The sequence below is a fragment of the Oncorhynchus masou genome, unplaced genomic scaffold, assembly GCF_036934945.1.
Source record: "Oncorhynchus masou masou isolate Uvic2021 unplaced genomic scaffold, UVic_Omas_1.1 unplaced_scaffold_10624, whole genome shotgun sequence".
Classification (NCBI taxonomy): Eukaryota; Metazoa; Chordata; class Actinopteri; order Salmoniformes; family Salmonidae; genus Oncorhynchus; species Oncorhynchus masou.
This window is the reverse complement of record NW_027000331.1, coordinates 1-8,843: the sequence shown is the minus strand read 5'-3', so window position 1 is coordinate 8,843 and position 8,843 is coordinate 1. Positions and strand designations below refer to the sequence as shown.

General features: G+C 42.2%; 3 long non-coding RNA genes, 5 other non-coding genes and 1 pseudogene across 8 annotated transcripts; all 9 read left to right on the top strand.

Moving 5' to 3' along the window:
• Positions 1–341: 341 nt before the first annotated feature.
• On the top strand, positions 342–1,197 carry LOC135528948 (uncharacterized). Its single transcript, XR_010453619.1, has 3 exons — positions 342–391; positions 838–928; positions 1,150–1,197. It is a non-coding gene; the product is annotated as an uncharacterized LOC135528948 (long non-coding RNA).
• A 180-nt stretch (positions 1,198–1,377) lies between these two features.
• Positions 1,378–1,441, top strand: LOC135528949 (small nucleolar RNA SNORD29). The gene has a single exon (XR_010453620.1). It is a non-coding gene; the product is annotated as a small nucleolar RNA SNORD29 (small nucleolar RNA).
• Positions 1,442–1,807: 366 nt separating this feature from the next.
• LOC135528951 (small nucleolar RNA SNORD29) lies at positions 1,808–1,871 on the top strand. The gene has a single exon (XR_010453622.1). It is a non-coding gene; the product is annotated as a small nucleolar RNA SNORD29 (small nucleolar RNA).
• A 108-nt stretch (positions 1,872–1,979) lies between these two features.
• Positions 1,980–4,161, top strand: LOC135528947 (uncharacterized). The gene is made up of 5 exons (XR_010453618.1): positions 1,980–1,994; positions 2,301–2,348; positions 2,928–2,986; positions 3,239–3,272; positions 3,748–4,161. It is a non-coding gene; the product is annotated as an uncharacterized LOC135528947 (long non-coding RNA).
• LOC135528950 (small nucleolar RNA SNORD22) lies at positions 2,512–2,638 on the top strand. The gene has a single exon (XR_010453621.1). It is a non-coding gene; the product is annotated as a small nucleolar RNA SNORD22 (small nucleolar RNA).
• LOC135528954 (small nucleolar RNA SNORD31) lies at positions 3,022–3,091 on the top strand. Its single transcript, XR_010453624.1, has one exon. It is a non-coding gene; the product is annotated as a small nucleolar RNA SNORD31 (small nucleolar RNA).
• LOC135528953 (small nucleolar RNA SNORD31) lies at positions 3,853–3,922 on the top strand. Its single transcript, XR_010453623.1, has one exon. It is a non-coding gene; the product is annotated as a small nucleolar RNA SNORD31 (small nucleolar RNA).
• A 125-nt stretch (positions 4,162–4,286) lies between the features above and the next one.
• LOC135528946 (uncharacterized) lies at positions 4,287–6,173 on the top strand. The gene is made up of 3 exons (XR_010453617.1): positions 4,287–4,326; positions 4,708–4,752; positions 5,444–6,173. It is a non-coding gene; the product is annotated as an uncharacterized LOC135528946 (long non-coding RNA).
• On the top strand, positions 5,300–5,373 carry LOC135528955 (small nucleolar RNA SNORD31; annotated as a pseudogene).
• Positions 6,174–8,843: the final 2,670 nt, after the last annotated feature.

Here is an 8,843-nt window from a genome sequence, read left to right as displayed (position 1 = left end):
CTAACCACGTGCCATGTTAGCTAGTATGCTAGCTTTCTAGTTAGGAGTGACCAGTCATTATAAACCCAACATTAGAGGTCTCTGCTACGGTGATGATAAAATGAACTCTCTCTTACCGAATCAGCCTTTGAAGAAGAAACTTCTTTACCAGATTCTGAGTAGCATTTGGCCCCTGATTCGACTCGTTGCTTCGCTAATGGCACCCTATTCTCAATAGTGTTACTTATTAACGTTGATCTGGTCACTGTATTGGAAATAAGGTTCCATTAGCGACGATATCCGTGTCGGGTTCTATATGCCTGCATGTTGCCTGTTCATAAATGGACCTCCCTAACCCCCCTGATCAACAGAAATGCAGGACAGATGCCAGGGAAGTCCAGAAGAATGACACGTGAGTACCTTGACTTTACCTCTAGGATCATTAGATGTGTTCAGCTTGTCTGCCCTTCACCTTTAAAGGGATTCGCCAGGGACACTTTATCTAATTCCGTTAGGAGACAACAGATCATGCCCTGTAGTAGGATTTGAATTTCACTGCATTAACAACTATCAAGAATATGGTTATCAGCTATCATGCTAGACCATACCTGTAGACAACGTTATGCTAGCTTTAGCTAGCATTGGCTATCAACGCTGCAGTTACCGTCTCGGTGCACATTGGGGTAGACTGTAAGCATGTGGTGACTGGCTGTAAATGATGATCCTCAATGACAAGCATATATCTGATTTTTGGTGATGCTAACTTTGATCTGATGGCCTCCTTGTCCTGTGTTCCAAAGCCTCTTGTAGTAATATACAAACTAGTGGGTCACTAACATGGATGTGTTCTTTGCTCAGGTCTGCATTACTTGTGACATGACTTCCTGACTTCAAGGCATCTGATCAGAATCTCCACTTGGAGTTCCATTCTGAATAGGAATGTGTGCCGGTGAGTAACATTTGAGTTTATTCACTGGTGTTCAGACACTTCTAATGGCACCACATTTCTATATGGTCACTACATCCGGGCTTTATATGATGATCCATTGACAAGCATATGTCTGATTCTTTTCAGAAGATATTTTGATCTGATTGGCTCAATTCAAGAACCTTCTATCCTCTCATAGAAGCCAAGCTATAACTAACATTCCTTTGTGATTCCTTCTATAGAATACCTGATTCCAGACCACGAGACTGATGCGCTTGGTGAAAGTCCAGGCTGGTGAAATGTTAAGACACTGACATCGTTTGAAATGGTACTCCACTTCCCCTTTTATAGTGCCCTACTTTAGACCAGGACCCATGTACTATAAAGGGAATAGGGGGTGACTTTGGATGAAGGCACATTCACTTTTTGGCTGACCAACTGTACAAGATGGCTACCAGACCGTGCTACAGTCCCAATGATGATTAACTTAGCTCACTTTGAACCGATGTGAAACGACATGAACTACTGAGTGACTGTAGCTAATGCACCAGTTGTATGTTTAAATGTTCTTTACAGCAAAACACTAACTTCCGTCTCATTTTAACAGACGTGGGGATGCCGCTTTCCTGAAGGGATCACGACCTTCTGGTGAGTTCGTCCAACTATCAAACTGGGTTCCCACTATGGGTAGGGACTGGTCTTCCACCCGTAGGGTATGCATGTTGGTGGAATCCCTATTCCTTGTGAATGGCTCCTGAGTGGCGCAGGGTCAAGGGCACATCCGGCTGGGATTGGGAGGTCACAACACAGTACGGCCAGTCGGTCTCACAATAAGTAGTCCACTGTATAGGGACTGGGGTGCCATGTCTCTGTGGAACCAGTCACTTGAAGATGCTACAGTCCCAATGATGACAATCTTAGCTCACTTTGAACCGATGTGAAACGACATGAACTGCTGAGTGACTGTATATAATGCTGCAGTTAGTCATCGATTCCTCAATCGTCACACTAATAAAATGTTTGCCTTTCATTCTTCAGGGTTTGAGTGCTGTGGTCAGTGGAATTGCAGCGTGACTCCAACATACTGGTAAGTTATGGTTCTGAAACGGTCCCAGGTGGTGCTTAATAGTTTATTGTATTGGTATTTCCACAGCATTGTTAACGTTTACTTGTATAGTTTAGCTGAACGCGACATGTTTGAGCTCTCCCAACCTTCTGCTGAACGTGATGAATATTCTCTTTGGAATCTCGTTCGTCTGAACTCCTGTTCAGAAAAGGAATAGCTGACTTCAGCAGAGGGCTTCGTAACCTGTCATAAAGGCTACATATGTCAAACCTCCTTGTGCTGACTGGTCCCCATCCAGAATTTAACCTGAAGCTTATGTCTTCGTAGGTTCATCTGTATGTGGCTGAACAGGGAGCTGTGATGCCAACTAGACTGGTGAGTTTTGGTAAATGAGTACGTTTGGTATTTGTTGGTAATGAATCTAGTCCTTGTATTTTACCAGAGCCTCTGCCTTAGCCACAAGCTATAACCAGTCTAGTGTTAAAACTCACTGCAAACGAGGGAACAGTTGATGTTTGGTAGTCGTGGTGACTCTGGCTCCTAGTGATGACACCCGCACGCGTCTTACGCCCTGCGTCGACGACAGAACCTGCAAAGGTGGACCCACTGGCGTTGCCAGGGCAACAAGGGGACAGCTGGTTGGGGTTACCAACTGTCTGATGGGACCAGAGACTCACACAAAATAGCATTTGGCTCTGCATTGTTGATCCAAAATGGCTGCAATTAGATTTGATATGGAGAATCATGTCATGCTAGTTGTCGCGTGTGATTTGTGCTGCTACTAGTGGTTGTCCTGATGCAGTACATGGCCCTTGTCAGCACCTTCCCCTTTGTCTCTCAGGGTGGTAGTGCCGGTCTTGGGTCTTTTAGATAGCTGTGGGATAGCAACTCAGACAAAAAGCCGTCTTTAATGTAGTGCTGTTCAGCATGTTTATTTAGACTCCTCTCCTTCAGGTCCTGATGGTGGTACCAGACTGGTCACTACAAGATGCCTGTTACTGAACTACCTCAAGGTGTGTATGATCGACTTGACTTCTGTCCTTTATAATGTAGAAGTGATGATTTCTGGTTACCGCCCCAGTCTGATGTTAAGCTGACTGATTGGTTACTGAACTGATCTACTCTCTAGCTGTGTGTTCTGGTCCTGGGGCCCCAGAGGAGTGGTGGGTCCCCATGATTAGATAATGCTGTGCTGTTGACTGAGCTAATGTCTGACCACTAGTTCTTACAATATCACTTAATAATCCCTCAACTCTCCTCCCCAGTTGATGTCCTTGTGGGTCTGCAGTCTTCAGGAAGGTGTGTATGATTTGTTTTTACAGCATCTTCACTCACTGACCCTGCACCTCTTGCACAAACTCTACCTACTCATTAACATCACTGAGGGAACTACAACTCCCATGAATGTTTTACTACAGTGCACACCCACTACATGGAACATTCTGGAATGCTGTTTGTGATGAAGCCTTGTAGCAGTTGATTGGCTTCTGTCTGGTGCTCTGTGGCTGGCATCAACCCAGGTTTCCCATCGGTCCTCCTGTGGGTTGGGCAGGCACTGATAAGCCTGCTCTTGTCGAGGGGCAGGGGTAAGGTGGGCTGCCTGCCTGGAGGGAGGGTGTCTGGGTGGGGAGCTTGTAGCCAGACCTTGGACCGCTGGCTGGATGGCTACAATGACTGAACCCAAGTCTGATCTCATTTCAGAATGCTCTGCTTATAGTCTGCAGTACCTGATGTACTTCTGCATCATGTTTAATTGGGGATCTGTTCCTTCCAGGTCCTAACTGTTCCAGCCTGGCCACTGGAGGAATGTTACTGAACTACCTCAAGGTGTGTAGGATCAACTTTCACTTGATCTGTTGCCATTAATTGTCCTTTATCGTGTAGAAGTGATGATTTCTGGTTACCGCCCCAGTCTGATGTTAAGCTGACTGATTGGTTACTGAACTGATCTATACTCTAGAGCAGTGTTTCACAATCCTGGTTCTTGGGACTTAGATGTAAAGGCTTCGCTTAGACTGACAGCTCAATTCTGATCTTTCACTAATTAGTCTTGAATAATCAGACCCAATGTTGACTGCAGTTATTTACTTAAGTTTCTATAAACATACACTTCCGAGAATTAATCGAAATGTTATTGGTGTACCCCGGTCGTTTCTGAAATACTCTGGGATACCACTTAAGCCTAGTACTGGGGGAAAACACTTGTTGACAGTTTTGGGTCCCCAGGATTAGAATAGACTGATCTCTCATGTCTGACTACAAGGTCTTACAATGTCACTTCATGCTTTCCTACTTTCTCCCTCTAGGTTTCTGCCCTCTGGTTGAGGTCCTGGTGTCTGCAGGGTTTGGAAAGGTGTGTGTGACTTTAGACGGAATCGTGAGACTCCTTCCACATGAAGCATTCTGGAATGTTATAAATGATGAAGACACTAGTACGTCTCCCAGTCTGTTGGCAGTCCCTGTGTTCTGGGGCTGGATTAAGGTCTGGCCTCCCATCGGTCCTCCTGTGGGTTGGGCAGACACTGACAAGCCTGCTCTTGTAGAGGGGGCAGGGTAAGGTGGGCTGCCTGCCTGGAGGGAGGGTGTCTGGGTGGGGGCTTGACCCCAGACCCTGGACCGCTGGCTGGCTACAATGACTGAACTACGCACCTGATCTGGTTTCAGAATGTTCTGGATGTCGTCTCGTAATCTAAGATGGGGATTGTTTGGTTTTAAAACTGTTCTGTTTGTTTAGATCTGGTTGGCTGCTGAAGTGTTGCTGTGCTGTTGGAGTGGGAAGGTGTGTAGTGTTATTATAATACACTGAGTATAGAGGACATTAAAACCTTCCTAAAATTGAGTTTGCCCTCAGAACAGCCTCCGTTGTCTACAAGGGGTCTAAGCGTTCCACTGGGATGTTGGCCCGTGACACAACTGTGGTTCGGCATTGGAGTCTAGTTAGCTGGATGTCCTTGGGTGGTGGACCAGTGTTGATACACGTGAGAAACTGTTGAGCTTGACAAACCCCGCAGTGTTTCAGTTGACACAAACCGGTGTGCCTGGCACCTGTCCTCCCTCGTTCAAAGGATCTTAACGTTTGTCTTGCCCATTTCACCCTCTGAGTGGTACACAATCCTTGTGGTTTAAAACCCTTTAACCTGTCTGTTCATCTACACTGATTGAACCAGTGACTTCAATAAGGGCTCGCTTTCACCTGGTCAGGTTGATGTATTGACCACTCAGTGGATATGTGTTGTAATGGGAAAGGGGTGATCAATATTAGGAAGGTGTTGAATGTTCCTCTTGGATCATCACACTGACCCATGCAATGTGTTCTACACTACATACTCTGACGTGATGAGTCATCATTACCGCCCCAGTCTGATGTAACGCTGACTGATTGGTTCATCTCTGATCAAGTCATCTCATACCTTGTGTATTAGTCCCTACAGTATCACCAGGGTTTAATTCTCACACTATTTTCCCTCTAGCTCTCCTGTTTTACACCTGCAAGCCAAGCCCTCTTGCACTCCTGTTTGGTCAGCAAAGAAGTGAGGCGTGTTGTTGGAACTGGGGAAACCAGGCCTAGTCAATTCAACCCCACGACTGTGTTTTGATATATGAATAAATCTACAAATGTTTATGCTTGTCTTGTTTGTTTCTTGGAGGTAGTAAATCAGACTTGTTGAATTTGGCCATTTTTAATGAACCATGTGGTTTTCTGATTTCAATACTGAACAGTGTGATATTTCCTGTCATCTCATTATGTAGTTATTCTAGGTTTGACTGATTTCTCACTGGCTATAGAAAGTTGACTAATTTTAAGCCAAATTGTTATTTGAATTGATGTGAGCAGCATGTTTAGTCATGTAGAAGGCTTTGACACAATGGGGTAGATAATATATGGAATAAATTCAGTTTTACGCTGCTACCAGTTCCTAGGCCGTTATTGAAAATAAGAGTTTGTTAACGGGCTTGCCTCGTAAAATAGAGTAACAGTAGCATGCAAAACATAAATCAGAGGGATTACATGGATTACACAAAGAAATGAGAAGAGAACTGATCCGCATTCTTTCAAATAGACATTTAGTTTTGTATACATTGCCAAGACGAAATAGTTTTCCAAATTTGATTTTTTTTAAATTAAGTAATGGGACTTTATATTCAAATGTTGATTTGTGTATGAAATGTTTTCCTAATAAAGAGATGACATGCGTTAAATTGTGGAATCAGTGAAGTTAAATGGTATGCAATTTGAAGCAAGAGTTTTTACATCAGTCCAGATCACTTCACTATATAATGACAAGTGTTCAATAGATTCAGGTTCTAGTTCACAAAAACTGCATTCACTGATAAGGTATACATTTAGAAATCAAGCTATTACACGGATAGAATCTGGATAATCTTAAAGGAGATCTCCTTTACTGTGTTGGTCACCATAAATTTGCATGGAGTGAGCCAAGCACGGCGTCAGTTTACACCAAACGATGAAGCCCAACAAAATATTACATTTACATTTTAAGTCATTTAGCAGACGCTCTTATCCAGAGCGACTTAAAATATCAGAGGGAATAGACTTCCTGTAGAAAATATCGCTTAAACGATTGTTGAATCTCGTATCTAGTAGACCAATGCCATTCACCTGGATATTGCTTACAATCGGATATATTCCAAAATTATGTATTATTCTGAAGTAAAGTTTTTATCCCACTAGGTTTAACTTTAACAGTGTCATATTCCTTGCGTGAAACCTCAAAGGGTTATCTTTCCATAAATTCTCTGTGTAAATAGATTTCCACTAATATTAACTAATTGGCTTACAAGGACAATGTTTTTCGAAAACCATTTACGGTTAAATAACATCTTGTTTCTATGTAATATCTTCCCATTGTTCCATATAAAACATTTATGAGGTGAGAAGTTGTGTTTATACAACAAAGCCCAGCACATTAAAGCCTGCTTGTGAAAATCCGTCAGCTTCACAGGAAGTTTACCCACAACATATGGACATTGTAGTACAAAATTGAGCCCTTCGAACTTCTGAAAAACAAAATGAGGTATAATATTCCAGAAACGATGTGGATTTTTTTTATCTACCTTTTAATCCAGTTGACCTTTAATATCTGGTTGAAGACATTGAAGTCTAAGACATTTAGACCGCCATCACAAACCCTGTTGGTGATAAACATCTATTTTTATCTTATGTGGCTTGTTTTTCCATATGAAGTTGTACAAAAGCCTATCTAAGGTATAGCAAGTGGATTTGGGAATGTCAATAGATGAAAGATAGACCCTCAGCTTTGGATAAAAGCACCCTTCCTTGAAGACTTAAATCCCTCAACCATGAGGATAATGTTTTTTTTTTGACAGATTCAGTTACAGGGTTCAAATTAAGATCATTCACAGCCTTGAGATTTTTGGTGATCTTTACACCGAGGTAGATTACAGTATATTTTTCAGAGATGTTACAAACGTCTCACATTTGGAAAGATTTTAATACCAAACCTGAGATTTTGGAGAACTGCTTCACCATATTCAATGCTAATGTAGCTTGTGACACATTAAAAAAAATAAAAAAATTGGGGGCCATTTCTCAAAAGTTTCAGATCAAATTAGCGGTCAACAAAGTGGGTTTTTTTTTTCACCTTTATTTAACCAGGTAGGCTAGTTGAGAACAAGTTCTCATTTACAACTGCGACCTGGCCAAGATAAAGCATAGCAGTGTGAACAGACAGCAACACAGAGTTACACATGGAGTAAACAATTAACAAGTCAATAACACAGTAGAAAATAAATGTACATTTAAAAAAAAGGGTCTATATATATATATATATATATATATATTGTGTGCAAAAGGTATGAGGAGGTAGGCGAATAATTACAATTTAGCAGATTAACACGAGTGATAAATGATCAGATGGTCATGTGCAGGTGCACAGATGGTCATGTGCAGGTGCAGGTGGAGATACTGGTGTGCAAAAGAACAGAAGTAAATAAATATAAACAGTATGGGGATGAGGTAGGTAAAGGTGGACTATTTACAGACGGACTATGTACAGCTGCAACGATCTGTTAGCTGCTCAGATAGCAGATGTTTAAAGTTGGTGGAGGAGATACCAACTTGTATTCTCTATTGTGTTTACTATAAGCCAAGTTCCGTTACATTTAAATAAGTTTGAGAGGATACAAGTTAAAGTTACTCCGGATCAAACAGGAAATCTCGTCTGCAACCGCCACTATCTTCAAGAGATGGCCAGTCAATTTTGAGTAAGGTTCGTGTATTCTACGTAATGACGCAATTGCACGTTATTACGTGTTGGCGGCATCTACGCAATGACATCACAACGTCATTTAGCAAAATCAAGTTCCTCTGGAAATTAGTTGGCAACACTGGAGCGGGAATGCGGCGAAAGCAACTACGGGTAACTAAGCTCGTCGCCACTTTGGCGTTCAATCGAAAGCCAACCTTTTGTTTCAACTCCTCTTCAGAATTTACTCGACAAATAATGGACTTTATTTCTAGTATCAAAACATGTTTTGTTCTGATTTGTTTACTTCATGTTCAAGCCGATATCTGTCTGTTAGCATTGCAACGTCTTTCGATGATGAGAATTTACACAGACCTGTTCTGAATACCTGATTGTAATTTAGTATTTCTGATGAGAGACTTGCAATTTATATGTAGCCAAGAACTTGCTGCGTTTGCAGACGTGTCCGCAACTAGCGAGAATCACATGGCAAACACCGTTTAATTGCTGGCTAGCTACCGGGGTTGTAACTATCATAAGTTCACTTCTTATAATTGTCTCCTTTCAGGGTGCCGACGACTCGAATGTGCTGCTCTGGTAAGAAACATATTGCTTAAATACCTGCTTCAGTGGTGGTTTAGTT